Source organism: Varanus komodoensis, unplaced genomic scaffold, assembly GCF_004798865.1.
Source record: "Varanus komodoensis strain SLA01 unplaced genomic scaffold, ASM479886v1 scaffold8, whole genome shotgun sequence".
Classification (NCBI taxonomy): Eukaryota; Metazoa; Chordata; class Lepidosauria; order Squamata; family Varanidae; genus Varanus; species Varanus komodoensis.
The window spans coordinates 13,493,645-13,509,806 of NW_025336481.1; positions in this window are offsets into that span (position 1 = coordinate 13,493,645).

A 16,162-nucleotide genomic window follows, 5' to 3' on the forward strand; every position below is an offset into this window, starting at 1 on the left:
TCATGTGTACAGTAGACCCTAGCAACAGACTAAGTGGCTGAAGGCCAACCATATTGACTGGACTATCCCAGAAGTGTTTGGTTTTTCATTTCATTTCATTATTTCATTTCTTTTTATATTTATAAGCTGCCAAGTAGTTCACAGAGACTCTCTGAACTACTTGGCAGATAACTACTTTATGTCACACAGTCATATGATTCCCTGAACACATGGAGGCCAACGATGTCCAGAGGACCAGAAATAGGCACTTTCACCCTGTCCCTGATCTTCTCAGGCAACTAGTCCTCATCTTCTCAGCTCCTTACTTTGCTCCTTTGAAGGTCCATTCTACCCATGCTTGCTAGAGTGTGAATAGATCTCTCTTGCAATTTTGCTAATTCAAATAACTAATGTGCATGAGCGCATTTGCACAAGTGCACCCTAATGCTTCTCTGCAATCATACTGATGCGCTAATGCACATTAGCTTTAAGGCGAATCCATACAAGCAACATGAAATCCTGTTTGGAAAGTTCAACTCTGATAATGTGCAGACAGAGGAATGAAAGATGTCTGATGATTCATGCAACACAGATGGCCCCCATTTAAAATAGCAACAGCAAAAACTGTGCATCCTTACCCACAGTTAATGGATGTGATGGGCACACAATCTGTGAATTAGAATTTGAGCTATACTGAACCAGTTTCCTGAAGGGAAATCATGACCGCCTGTTGCGGCAAGAAAACAGTGAAGTGCTTTGCGTCCCCTCAAGGATGGCCAAATTTATTATGGCATCAGCTTTTATTGACTATAGTCAACTTCATTAGATGCATATGTGATTGAGAGTGCCAAGTTGGGAGAGATAGGTGCAGTTGTAAGGAGCAAGAGAGAAACAAAAGCAGAAAGTACTGATGGAAGTAATCACATTATTAACAGTGGCTATTCATAATACAGTCATTACTGATAACAGAAACATCCCGGCATTAGATAAGCCAATTAACACATGCAGCGTGATTTATCACCCCCACCCCCACATTCTCCTCATTGACATCCCTGGAGGCAGACCCGAACATCTTAATGAATTATAACTCAGCAGTCTCTCGTTCTAATCTCCCTTTGAAGTTTCTTTGCTCTACAATGGTTACTTGAAGGTCAAAAAGAGACTATCCTGAGATGTTGTGCACAAGGGCTTCTTGAAATTCTTTACCCTATCTATGAACAGATAAATTTGGGGGGAAATTTCACTGAACTGATCCCAGGGGAGGAAAAATTGTATAGAGGTGTAGAATGACATTGTCACAGCTGCTGCTTCTTTTTAACCACCCCCCCCCCGCCCCGCTCTGTGTAGCAGCATTGCCTGCAATTGTGTCAGTCCAGCCAACATTTTGCATCCTGTACAATGCACTGGAATTGCCATTGTACAGGCAAACTGTGGCCACCGCAAAGAAAGGTAAAGAAGATCTGGAGAAATTTTTGCAAAGGAGTCTTTTTCTAGAAGAATGAAAAGAAGAATGAAACATAAGAAATTTAATTTAGGTCTAGCCATGGGGCATTAGTGGGAAGCTAGAAAAATGCTGCTCCTTTACCTTGGTGTAGGTGGCAGGGGGATACAAAGGTGAAGGAGCTGCAGGTAGGTCCACTCACTGGTAGTTCTCCCTTCTGTGCTAGAGACTGCGCTTGGCACTAGAACTTATCCTTTGCAGAAGTAGCATAAGAAAGCAGGTGAGGAATCAATTTGAATTGAATTAGTTGCAGGAGAGGAAGGAATGCTAAACTCTTGCCTCATTGCCCTCCAAAACCAACTTCTTTAGATTTGCTTTTTGGAGAAAGAATTCCTTCTAGTCTCAGAATCTGGCCAGAAAATAATATGGGGAAAACTCATGAGGAGGAAGCACCAATAGGCCAATGGTTCTGCAGCCTTCTCCTTCCCGCCTTTGCTCTGCATGCAATGTGCTTTAGCCTCCCATTTTATACCTGGTCATCAATATTGTGTGTTCTGAAAACAGGTTTTTCTGTCTAATCTACTTAGGCCCTTTAACATTAATGTGACTGATTTATCAAATGTCTCTAGCAGCTGTCTTATGCCGGAAGTACCATAAGACTAGGAAGGAGTAGGAATTGCATTTCATTTTGGTTTGAGAGAGAGAGAGTGAGAGCAAGAGCGAGATTGCTGCCTGCCCATTGCAGAGGTTTCAGGTTTCTATGGCTGTTTTAATTAATCCCTTCCCCTTGCTCAAACAAGCCCAGGCACTGATTGTCCGAAGGATGCACTAATGGATGCATTTCTGCAGTGGGGGAATTGGAGCAGTGCAACCATGCTAGGGGAAGGGGAAGGGGAAGGGGAAGGGGAAGGGAAAAGTGCGGGATGTGGCTTCTCAGCTGAATGGATATTCTTTTATGCTCTTGCTGTACCTCTTGCCCTTTATTAAAAACTGTGAAAGACAAAAAGAGAAATAACAGGCTGACAACAAGCTGAAGCAGCAGACCAAGCACCCAAATTTGTGCATTTGTGTGTTTAGGGAGGGGTAGATTTATGGGTTGAGATCATTTATTTTTCCCTGTGAAGTAGTTTTTTCAGCTTGTGAATGACCAAGAGAGCTTCAGGTAGTGGACAATATAGATATGTGATCAATCAAGTTCTCTACTTACTGGACAAAAAGAATTACAGCTTTAAAAAAGAGACAAACTTCAATATGGGAGAAGCCCTGATGGACAAAATCATCCATCAATCCATCCTGACTCGGTGCTTTAAGTGGTATTCTTAAAAGCCTGGGTCTGAATTCCTACTAGGCTTTTGTGATGCTGAATTAGAGTTTTGACCTGCTTCATCTGATAGGCTCCTCATCTTTAGCAGCTATATGGCAAAGAGGTACAACACCACTCTTTCTATGCTATGCAATGTACTGAATTTCACTAGTACAGGTAGGAGAAAATTTCATTTACGTTTACTCTGATAAAAATGCACCCAAATTCATGCAATTCATCTTTACCAGAGAAAGGGTTTAAGAATGCAAATGTGGGAGAAAGGGACCAGAGAGGGTCACTGTTCCCTATACAAGACAAGGGCTTGATGAGGTGTTGGGCATTGGCTCCGACCACCCAGTGCCTTTCTTTAAAACTCTAGAAGCAGCAAAAAAAGGTCCAAGCAACAGACACCACACTGAAGGTTTCATTTCAAGAAGTGCATCTTTTTCAATAACATATCAAAAGCATATTTCACCAGAAGTACACACCAAGGGTGGTATGTGTGGAAAAAAAGGAAGGATGATATTTTGCAAGAAACCATGGGAGTGAGATCCATGGCTTATTGGTAGAGCACATGTTTAGCCAGGTTTGCCAGGTTTGATCCCAGGTATGTCCAGGTAAGTCTGGGAAGGAATAATGTCTGACACTCTGAGAAAATGATGCCACTCAGTGTAGATCAAAGGTTGGCATCCTGGTCCATTCTAGATATTTTGGACTCCGACTTCCATAACACCTGAGCATTGGCCGTGCTGGCTGGAAATCATGAGGGATGAAACACCTGGGGGGACACCATGTTTCTTATCCCCGATGGAGCAAGACTGAGCTAGAGGTACCAACAGTTGGAGTTGGCTGATACAGTCTCCTGTGTTTCTATAGGCACCACACATCTCTGTGAATTCTTTACTCAGAGACACATTGAAGAATAGTTGTTACTGAGAGCTATGCTTGGTCCTTCAAGTCAATACCATCCCCAGCTTCACCTTTCTCTTTTCCATGAAAGAAATTGAAGAGGTCATTGGGATGGGTAGTCATACCTGCCTCCAGATTGGGAACCACACTAATTGAGAATGTATCCATTTCCTGGTTGTATATTCCCAAACTTTTCACTGTCTAACCTAGCCTTCTCCAACCTGATATCTTCCTAATATTTTGGACTACAGCTGCCAGGATTCCTGATGACTGGGGATGATGGAACCTGAAATCCAAACCACCTGGAAGGCCCTAGATTGGGGAAAGGAGGTGCAGTCCATCTCGAGTTAGATGTCTTTATCATGGAAGCATAGTATGAATCTGGGGAAATGGCTTAAAATATAAATATAAAAATGTAAATAGAATTTGGGATCAGTAATTCTGAAGCTTTAAAAACTGACTCTGCAAGCACTGCTTGGATGTTGCCAGTCAATGTGACAATATTCTGGCATTATGCTTAAAATAATGGTTATGGCTCTGTGTGTGTGTGGGCAAATGGTCATCTATTTATAATAAGTCTGTAGGACATTAAAGCCATGGTGTTACATGCATTATACATGCATATAATGTATATATAATGAGCTATTTCTTAAAATAAATTTTGGAGAATAGTATTTTCTGTAAACAGCAAGGCTAAATTACTTTCATCTCTGGAATGTGCAATTAAACGGCAAGTGGGCTGCAGGGAAACAAAACAAAAACAAAAAGCAGAACAAATGGAAGGCATACTGGTATTTTTCTATATAGTTAAACATGAAGCAATTGATTCAATTGATTTTGGCATGCTTCCCACATCTGTCTGTTGTCAGGCTAAGCTATTCATCTACTCATCACAGGCTTCCCCCCACCTGCTTTCTTCTCCCATGATGCAAAAAAATCTTCAGCTTCCCATTATGGAATTCTCTGTTAAATCCAGTCACGCATATTTCCAAGGGAAAAATACTAAGTACCATTGTCTGAATCTGGTTTCAACTATGACTTCATTACTTCCACTCTTAGACCCTATCTTTAGGCTACACTAACTTCTTTACATGTAGCTCAGACTTTTCTTTCTATTTAGTCTAGTGTACAAAATGTGGCCCTGGTTTGGTCACTGTGCCGTGGGAGAGGATGATTCAAGCAGATCCTGAAATATCTCTCTGGGAGGCATTAAAAATAACAGTTGTCCACCCATGCAAAGAGAGCATGTTTCACTTTCATTAATGCCTCCCTGCATCCAGAGTGTAGGGAAGGTTTTTTGGAAAGCAAATGGTTATGTGTGTTCAGGGAAAGGTTTAATCTTCAGATTGGGACCGTGTATGCTTATACTAGAATACAGAACACAGAATGCTGAGTGACATGCCGAATGAATTAGTGTAATGTGTAGTTTGGCTTTTAGCAGAGAAGTTGGATGACTCTGATGAGGTGGGGATCCTTCTCCATTGCAGCTTTTATTCTGAGCTTCATAGACCCTATTCAAGGTGCTGAATGCCATTGGTCTGATCCAACAGGCTCTTATATTCTTATGACAGTGCCCTTAATTATCTTTGGAGAGAAGCAACTAGAACCATCCTGATATCTTCCTCCATGCCCTCATTTCATGTTTAATGCAGCTATTGAAATTATAGACTTTCCAAAAATAGAGGTTGACTTAGGAGTCAATCCAATGGATGTGTCTACAGGAAGATGTTCTGTAACTCCCAGCTATCTCCAGCCAGCAATGTTAGCTGGGAACTGTAGCCTTGTTTTCTGCCTAATCATGTATATGATTGCACTCTTATTTGCTAAAAAAGAGGAAGCCCTAACATTTCCAGTGTCAAGCAAAACACTTAAGGAAAACAATGAAACTAAACAAAAATAGAGTTTTGAAAAACAAAGAAAAAAAGTACTTTATGAGCAGCAGTCAGGTGTTTGAGAGATAGTGTTTAATTGCACATTTCTGAGATGAAAGAAATTTAGATTTCTGCCTTCAGGTCAGAACAAAATTCTCTCCTGTCTTAGAAACAGATTAGAATCAGGAACTAAAAATAGTGTGTGTGCATATGTGTGAGTGAGAGACATAGCACCTAGAGAAACTTTCAAGATATTTAACTTAAGCTTGCTTATCTGGCTATCTGTTTAAATATCTAATAATACCATGCTTAAAACTGGAGTGTTCTTAAACTTAAACCACCAGTTAACCTTAGGCAGAAATTCTGCTCACTGTGTTCTGTGGGGAATACACCCCACTGAACACTGTGGGGTTGTTTCTGAGTAAACATGCATGGAGGGCGGATGTTTGGGAGTGGGGTTCAGTAAGGTGTATTCCTGGTAATACAGAAAAAACTCACAATGCAGTGGTGAGCGTGTTTTGTCATTGAAAGGATTGAATTTGGTTTGTTGTTGGAACATGGGTTATGTTCTTTGAAACCAGCTGAAGGAAGGAATCACACCAGACAACACATAGTTCTAACAATGAACCATGGGTTCATAGCCTGGATTAACAAACCATGGCTAGTAGCACAGCTCGGTACAATTAGCATGATGACCCCCATTTTAACAAAAACCCACAGCTCAAGGACAACTCATACTCAATCCTTGAGTGTGGGTTATCTTGCTGTCTGAACCCACTCAGACTCTGGCAGAAGGTTCATCACAGATAGTCACCAAACAGCCTAGGTCCTTTGGTGGCAGCCAGCAAAAGCAACAGCTTCTCAAGATTCTTTCTGTGCTGGGGAGGTGGCTGGTAGAGAAAAGAGCCAGTTCATCAGCTAAAAGCACAGTAAGCATGTCAGGGAAAGCACAGTCCAAATCAGCAAGCTCTTTCCCGGTGTCTGAAAGGCACTTCATCCTCTGAGGCCTCGGCTCCTTCTCTCCTGTGTGTGCCCCTGTGCATGCAGGAGCACCTGATGCAAATGTTGACCAGCCTTATCCACCATGGACCAGATTGCACAACCATGTCAGCTGGATTTGGAATACAGACTGGAGGTTGTCCTCCCTGCTGTGGGCCCTGCACTTGGTGGAGCATGAAGCCACCCAGCTTTCCCTAATTCAATGCATTTGTGTGATATATTTTCATTCCATAGAATAAGGGCAGCTTTAAACATCTGAAATGTGGGTAATTTTTCCGGGTGGGTAAGATGTTCTAAAAATGATCCAAAATCTTCTATTTGTTTGAAGATTTTGGATGATTCCTGAGTTGATCGGAGATGGAAGATCACCCTCCCTCCTGTAGGTAGTACAAGTAAGGAAACTAGTCAGGGTCCAACCCAAAGTGTCCAAGGGAGGATGGAGCCACAAGTCATGAAGATGACTTTGAGAGACACTGTGTGCAGGAAAACAGGCAAAAGGGGAAGCTACAATATTTGGGAGGAAGAGAACAAGTAGACTAGACCTAAGGTGGAATCAGAGATAAGGAACCAGTTGGAAGAGGCCAGACAGGCAAGGCAAGGGGCTAGGTTGGTGATAAAAACATGGGTGACTTGAACCTCTCAATGGTTGCCAAAGCTGGGTAAGATGCTGGAACCCGGTGAGTAGAAAATTGATTGAGGAGAAGCACCTCTGCTAGTTTGTTTATTTAAAGTGCAATCCTATATATTTGCAGGCAAAAAATCATACAACTTCCAACAGGCTTCAGTCAGCATAAGTGGTGAGAATATCCTGGGAATTATAGCCCTTTTCTTGTATTTTTATTCATTTTATGCTGTTTCTCAGTCCCCCTCAAAGTGTTGCAGAAATCAGTGAGGAAACTAAGATGCTTCAATGCTTCCTGCCTGAAGGTTTGAAAGTTAAAAAAGACATGACAAAAGGGAAAGGCGAAAAGGCAGGGTGTGGGGAATTCAGATTTTCAGCAGTTCTTCGTTCTCTCACTCCTGCTTACTGCAGTAGTTGAAGTCAGATGGGGTGAGATATGAGGTGGCTAACCTTATACTGTGCAACCACATTAGTTCCGACTTAGTCTTGAAGAGACAATATGTGAAAACATACAAAGACCCACCATTGTCTGGTCTTCTTCCAGTGACCATGGACAGCACTGTGTGCCTGCATTTGGGTGGCCAGGATGCATTGGCTTATTGAACTACATTAACAGTTATCCCATTTCCCTGGTGATTTTATCAATTTTTCAGTAATCCAACTATTTTTTTTCCTAAAGGGTTTTGCCTTGCATGGAGATCGATGAATTCTCTTTGGCCTCATCACACCCTGCATTGGGGAGAGACAAACTTATTTTGGTTTCTCTGTTTCAGATTTGGGATTTTTTTAAAAAAGAAAACTCAAATATTTTGATGCACATTTCAAACAGATAAATTTTTACCTAATATACACATTATTTCCAATAAATTATATTGGACTTATTCCCCTAATTTACCTCTGGTTCATCTACACTTTTCCCTACTGGAAAACTCCACTGCAAAATTTGGAGAAGTGCACATTTTGAAGGATAACTGAATTTTGGTTCACATTCCATTTCAAAAGTTGGAAGGCCCAAATCAGGTAAATTCATATTAATACATGAACTGAATGAATTTCTTTCCCATTCTACTTTCTTTCCATCATTGCTTCTCCAAGACATCATGTGGAGTTTAAATGAGGAAGTGCAAGGGGTATTTGGAAGGGGTTGAGATTCATAGCAATAGTCAAAGGGTATATTCATTCTTGCCTTGTCATAAATCAGGGAATATAAGAATAGTTGTGGTTGGATCAGATTTATGCTGGATCAACTGTGTTGCTGGAGATCAAGCTCCATACAGCCTCCTTCCAACAGCAGTTCTGGTCCCTCGAGAGGCCTCCAGAGAGAATCTGAAGACCCTGCTGAGTTGTAGTGTGAGGGCGAGAGAAATCCTTCAAAATTAACAGAGATACTTCTATGAATGTGTCGGGAATGAAAAGAGGCAGTTGTTCTTGGAATGGGTTTCAGGCCCAGGGTGACACCAACTCTTCAGAAGGAGGTCTACAGGCACAGAGATGATGGAAAAGGAAGAGCGTATCTCAAGGCCATCTCCAGATGTTCAGGCAGACCCTGGGAACTGTCATGGTCCGGCACTACCAAGGGGGATGTGAAAAAGGAGCCAGAGGAGCCTGGTCTGACCCTTGAGCCCATGATGCAGTGTTAGGAAAGAAAGGCTAGGCAACTAGAGAGCCAGCATACAGCTAGGAGGCTTACTCATCTCCAGAGGGCATTCCCAGAGGATTGTGGTGCAGGTTTATTCAAAAGGAGAAATAGTTTCTAGTCCGGGTTCAACAACTGCTCTGTACATGCTCAGAAACTCTTCCCTTGCTGGCTATAGCCTCCTGGATGTACATTGGAAATAAAGAGCTTTTGTCTGTTGGCTGAAAATCCAGAAGGTGCGAACTGAGGCCCCGACAGCATGGGCCCTTTCCTCTTGTGGAAGGTAGATAGTGGATTCAACCCAAAGCACACCAGCAGGCCACCTCATTTTATTCTTTTAAAATACTCCTGCTGAAATATTCCTTGATTTGCTGTAGCTTTGAAATCTGGATTGGCCTTCCCCATCATCCTGTAATATGGCGTATCGTGCAGTGAGCATCCTAGTCACAACTGCTCTGCAGTTTGAAAAGTCTGATCAAAGTGTGGAGCAGATATTTATAGCTAGGGAGGGAAAGGGTGGCACTTTGTAAATCCCGTTACACAGCTTTAACGGACTCATAATGTGAAAGGCATTTTGTGCAACCAACAGACATTGCTGTTAGCTTTTAGAAAGCAAAAAGCTACAAGCCAACAAACCGAGTTTTGATTAATGGGTTCTTAAAAACATAGAAAGATGAGGGCAGTTTACTGCTGTAGAACAAAAATAAACTCCATGCTGTCATCATCCTCTTTCCCCATTTTTCTTGGATGGCCTGTTGAAATAGATTTCTTTAAAATCGTCATCATAATAAAATGCTTCCAAAGAAGATAACTCACAGATTATCTATCTTCCTTGCCTCATATTCAATACAGTTTAAACAAGAATAGTCTGAGCTTACTTTTTGCTAAACAATGATTCATCAGGCTTGATTTGGCTGTCCATTTGGGGATGCACATACAAATTATTTTGCAAAATGATATGGGAAATAAGTTTCTTTCCAGGTCACTGAGAGACTCTGCTGTTGCCATTTAATTACATTGGCCTGACTGGGTAACCCAGGAATTGAATTAACAGACTTGGGGGCTAACATAGATTGAAGACTTCATCCGGTTATGATGAATAATACGTATAAACCCACATATATCTCACTAGTACATTAGCAATCTCACTACCAGTGTGTTGTATGATGGCTCATCACATTGGGTTGGCTTTGTAAATGAGGATTATGTTATTTGGATGTATGAGTAGAATCCTGTTTGCATGCACAGCAGCGTAACCGTCAGCCTCCATAACATCTTGTTGCACTTCCGGCATGCCTCTCCATGTGCTCCCCACTGAGTGGAGAAATGAAATGAAACTGATATTCTGCCCAAGACAGGGCAGCTACATGTGGAAAGATGGTGTTCTATAAACTGAGGAAAAGATCTGGGTCTTGTCTATATGAAACATTTGCAGCTAACATATTTCATTTCTTATTGGAAGGATAGTTCAGTGCAGCATTTTGTGTGTTCTATGTATTCAATTTGATCTACTCATATGAATATGGATCTTGGGAAGCTACCTTGCATGGGTCAGATCTTTGGTCTATCCAGCTCAGTACTGCCTGAATGGATTGACAGTAATGCTCTAAGCTCACAGATAGGATTCTTCTCCATCTCAGTTAAAGATGCCCAGGATTTAACTTGCATGCTTTTCCATTCAAAGCTTTGTCAGTGGACTGCCACTTAAACATCTAGACCTGTCTCATCTATGGAGCTTAAGTTGTGTTATTGGGCATGTCATGAGCGGAGCTGGGGGTGAGACTAGATGGCCTGGGAGACCCCTTCTGATTCACTCTGTTTCTATGTTTAAAACCATTTGTTTCAAGACTGGAACAGCAGAACATCCCTTGAATAAGGAGTTATCTAATTTGGCTAATTGCTGGTGGAACAATGCACCTAATGCCTCTGTTCAGGTTATGCTTTGATGATGCTTCTTTTTGGGAAGGAGGTTATTATATTGACACATTTGTACTGGAACAGTCTTTAACATTCATTATTGGACATGCTCTTTTAAATTTTGTTCCCTACTTCATGGAATGTAATGAATGTTCATCTTATATGGATGCTCCACCCCATTGACTGCTAAAAGGCAGATATTACGACATTGGAAGGATAAAGGTTCATCTTGTACAATACAGTGGATTGAGAACTTTATGATGCCTTTAATATTTGAACCAGTGGCATATAGACATCCTCTTCAAATTAATATGTTTGGCTATCTACTTGAAAGATAATGCTTAAAAAGCTGTATGTACACACACACTTGAGCACACATTAACATTGCATTCATCTTTCTGGGAGTATACATATCCATGTATGCATATGAAAAAACTGGACAGAAAAGTAAAAACGAGTGAGCGAGCAAGTGCTCTACTATCAGGAAGGCCCTAGCAGTTACAGGCAGCCTATAAATACCTGTATAAATAAATACTGAATAGTGGCCCTTTACAAACTTGCATTTTGCCCACCTGTAATTTTTTCACCCTGCTGTATCGAAGTGGCACTTCTCCTGTAGTATAGCAGACCCTACAACTTGGCACAGTTGGTGCTTTTAGTGGGGTAGTAGGAAGGCCCTCCGTGCAGTACCTTGCAAGAAGAATTGAGAACACTTTGGTGCTTGCTGCATGCTTGCTCAGTCCACCCCCATTTCAGTTCTTTGCACTGGTCTTTCACCTGTTCTTTGACCCTTGATACAGCCCACATGCACCTCCAGGGCATCTTCCTTACTTTGCCTTTTGCCTGCCTCCGGCACTCTGGATAACCTCATGGTTCTTGCTAATGCCAGATGTTTTCAGTCAGATTAGAAACCCCCCCACACAAATGTTCTCTTCTAGATCCCTCTTGGATAATAGACTATTTCCAGGGGGTATAAGAACAGACTTTTGATTTTACAGAATAAAAGCAAGGAAATGCTTTGGAGGAGCACCTGTACTACTAAAGATAAGGTAAAATGGGGTCTTTAAAACTTCCTCCATGAACGTGGACCAGAAACCTTCACATACACTTTTCTTTTCAGAATTAGCATGAAAGAAACCTATAACATCTTGCATCTGATGAATTAGGCTGTGCCCCATTTCCCATGAGAATAAATGTGCTAGTCCTTGAGATGCTACAATGTACTTCGTTGCTTCTGTCTGTGATATAGCCCTTCTATGACAATATCACCTTCATTGCAATGTCTCCCAATTCTAGCCACTTATTATTTGTGGGTTTCTTTTTGTACACAAAATTACCTGGTACATGAATCTTGCATTTTTATTGTGATCCCCTTTTTATAATAAATTGTTCCATGGAAGTACATTATGTGCCTGTAGAGAGTTTTCTTTCTGAAAATAGAAATAAACCAGGAAAAAAATCCTAGAAAATCTTGTATTCAGGTAGCTTTTTGTCCTAGACAATGCAATTGTTTGGGCTGAAAATGTCCTGTTAAAGCTAAATCTGATCCAAGAAAGTATCCTCAGGGTCCTTTTTCTGAAGCTATACAGATGACTCTATTTGAGGGCATTTTAATACAGCAAGGACACTTTCCTATGGAGGAAAGATGCTATCTAGATGGCCACAGGAGAATATGGAGCCTCAGCTCTGATCTCAAAAGCTTACACTGCAGTTGGAGTCACACATACCTGCTGTGACTCAGGTCTCAAGAGCAGCCTTAGAGTGTGTCTTCTGGGGGTGTTTTTGACCATCATGAAAAGAGGGCATTTCTGGGCCTGGGACGAGCTTCTAGAAGGGCTTTATTCAATCATCTTATACTTGAACTTACATGGAAGAATGAGGTTTTCAAATATATTGCTCCTAAATCATTTAGGATTTTATATATCCAAGCCAGCCCTTTGGATTATGTACAGAAATCACTTGATAGCTCTTATAATAAGGGAGTGATGCACTCCCCATAATATCTCATAGTCAATTGTCTGGGCACAGTATTCTGGAAAGGACCAGCTGAAATTTCCAAACACTTTTCAAAGGCAATTCCACATGGTGGTGAATTACAGTAATCCAAAGAAGTAGTAAACAAGGCATTCATTGCTGTGATCCAACCTGATCTCTCTGGAATGGGTGCAATTGGCCCACTAGTTTTAGGTTGCTAATGTACGTCTGGCCTCCAATGAAGCAATACCAGAAACAGTATGCCTGGAGTGAACTTTGATAACTCTGATTGAGGCATATCTAGCAGCATGAGATCAATACAATCTGCAAAAAGAGAGCAACTTAAGGTTCAGATTCTTTTCAGCAGAGGGGAAAAATCATGCCTTCAGTTTCTCCAGAGTGACACAGAGAGGGCCCGGCTCATCCATTAGGCAAACTGAGGTGGCCAAGTCAGCAGCAGATGCTGAGGGGCAACAAGACAAGCTGCCTGGTCTTGTCAGGAACTCCCTGGCTGTTCCATTCAGTTGGAGGATGGAGTCATTTATGGGAGACAACCTGTTTGGGAATGCCTAAACACAGCCTTTGGTGTGGGCTGCTATACCATCATGACTGATGAACTAAGTCAGCTTCTGTAAGGCAGCAAAATGTCTTGGGCCAGCCTTAGACACAGAGCAGTCAAGGATCGGGGAAAAGTATAGAAAAAAATTGAATGCACAGGTACAAAAGTCTCTGCTAGTAGTCATATGTCACCATGCCCTTGGAGCCCCCAGTGTCTTTCTTAATTTAGATCAGAACAGAAGGTGGACATGATGTTTAGAAAGGAACTCTGCAGCTGGTGCTCCTTCAGATGGTCTGGAAGGAAACTGAAGTGCAGCTTCATTTAATTGGAGGTATTAAGGGGACGAATGAACAGCTGCTTGCCTCCCAGTTTATAGGGGTTACTTAGCTGTGGAAAAGTCTCCCCAAATGCCTTGTTAGACACAAATAGCAACAAGATGTTTAAATAAAGAGAAACACTCTGTAAGTGTTGCAACACTGGTGGCCACATTTATTCTTGGCTTATGCATTTTCTTGATATAGTAAATCTCGGAATGCCATTTCCCTGAAAGTGCTCTTGTTCAGGCCTCACTGAAATGAGTAAGAGGAACAGTATAAAAGACCCATGGTGATACTGTTTTATAAACCACACTTCTTTTAATTGTGCTGGTTTTAACTAAGTTTCTTTTCTTTTACTTTTGGCTTTATTAGTGTCAGTTGCCTCAAGCACCATTGTGGGTGGGAAGACAGGGTAAAAAATACATACCCTACATACCTTTCAATGGGGAATTATGTGCATGCCCACACAATATTCATGAAAGTGCTAAATAAAAATTACATGAATCAGAGAGTGACTTTGTAATTCTCCAGAACCCTTCAACAGGACATACATAAGTAGGAAATGAGGCCTTCCTCTGAAAGTGGAAGTGTCAAAAAGCCTTCTTGACTAGGAGCAGCCACCAGTAACTTCATCCTCCAAGAACTTGCACAATCCCACTTAAAAACCACCAGTTCATTTTGAGGCAACCTATTCCATAGGTTGACTAGGCACGGTGCAAGAAATTTTGTTTGTCTGTCCTAAATGAGTAAGTTTCATTGGATGGTCCCGAGTTCCAGTGTCATGAGTGATAGAGAGAAGCCTCTTTATCAGGGGAATGCTAGAAGCCTCTGCCATATCACTGTCTACTCACCCTCTTCCATAACTACAAAGTTTCAAGTATGGCAATCTCTCCAGATGGGAAAGTTGCTCCTGTGCCATCATCTTTTTGACTGTCCTCATGTGCCTCTTGTCCAGCTCTCCGATCTTTTCTGAGATATGGCAACCGTAATTTTACACAGCATTCCATTGCAGTTTCTTTTCATGCATGTCTTTATGTTTCCTAGGATGGGATTCCCCATATCCACAGCTGCCACAAACTAGGTTGACGTTTTCTTTGAGCTGTGCTCCATGACTCCATGACCACTGATCAATCACCAGCATACGAAATGCAGACAAACTGTTAAATTCACGTATGAAGAAGGTGCTGTGCCTCAGACAAAAGCATGAGGTATGAGCAAGCAGTTGGGTGTGCCATTCTTTGTAATCGGCCTCGTTCCAGTGCCACTCTATCGAGTGTGTCCGTCATGAGCCACCAACTTCAGCTTTAACCATGAGGGATTGATCCCAGAATGTGACATGTGACACAAAATGGGACACGGGGAGCTATCTCCTTGCATCTATTTGTGCACACATGTCAATTTCTTTCCTCTAGAAGGCATGCCTAGCAAATTTGTTTTTCATGGTGCCCCTGAAGGCCTTCACAAAGTAATAAGTCAGCATCATTTTCTGACTGCTGTTGATAACATTTATTGCTAATTCTTTAAACTCTTCTTAAGAAGAAAACAAGTCAGGAACCTGCACAGCACCCCCAGGAATAATCATTCTTTCCTTCAGCGTGGTAATTCAATTGTGATTTGTAAACTTGTGCACTTGTAGCGTAATAAAGAAATTAAAAAAGGTATGTAGTCAACTCTAATCTATCTTTAGAAAAGTGAAAAGTGCTTACTGCTACAGGTAGGGTAAATACAGGTGGTTTTTTTATTAAATAAATGTAATATTTCTTTTAGAATTCCTGGGGAAATACTGGTTTAAGTAACTGGACAATTTAGCACCTTTGACCAAAGAATGAAGATTGATTCAATTTGGCCATGAGGCTTAAATTCAAGCAACATCCAAGTAAAATTGGCTCAAAATGAAGATTGTTTATATTTTCAGGGGTTTGCATGGCATGGTCAATAAGAAGAAGGAAATTCTTATTTTGTTTTGCACCCTTGTTCCAGTTAAAACTCTCAACATTTTCTTGGAAATCTGTATCATAGGTTTCAATCAGTTGTAGGCCGGGTGTACAAAATAGACTATACTACTTTGGACTAGAGCTGAGAACTAACACCTTTAACTGATTCCCTATGAAGAAAGACTCCCTCAACAATAGTAATTTCACAAAAATATGTATTTATTTTATTTTACAATTTCCCCTATTGTATGCATTGCTCAGTGTAATATACACAAATGGTATTTATTTATTTCATTTTATACTGCCCTATATATCTTTCCTAATATATGAATTTTAATACCGCTTTCTCTAATATACAGAGTATAACTCTTCCAGTCTGCATGTAACTTTGGGGGACATGCTTTAGGTGAATTTGCATAAAAATGTAGACCCAGCAAAATTATCTATCCTAACTTCTTGTGGTCTCCCAGCACCCCATTTTGCCCAGAATCCTAGACTTCTTTTGATCTCTCTTTTACAGAGAAACTTTCTGAACTAAGGTTTGAAAATGGGCACTCTCTCAGGAAGTACACCTATTTGGACTTGGACTTGTGCTCCCCTGACTTTCCTACTCTCATCCCTTCTTGTCTTTCCTTCTTTCATGCTTTCAGTTCAGTCACTCAGGGCTCTTTTATATGTTTGCAGCTTCTTCCTATGCCACC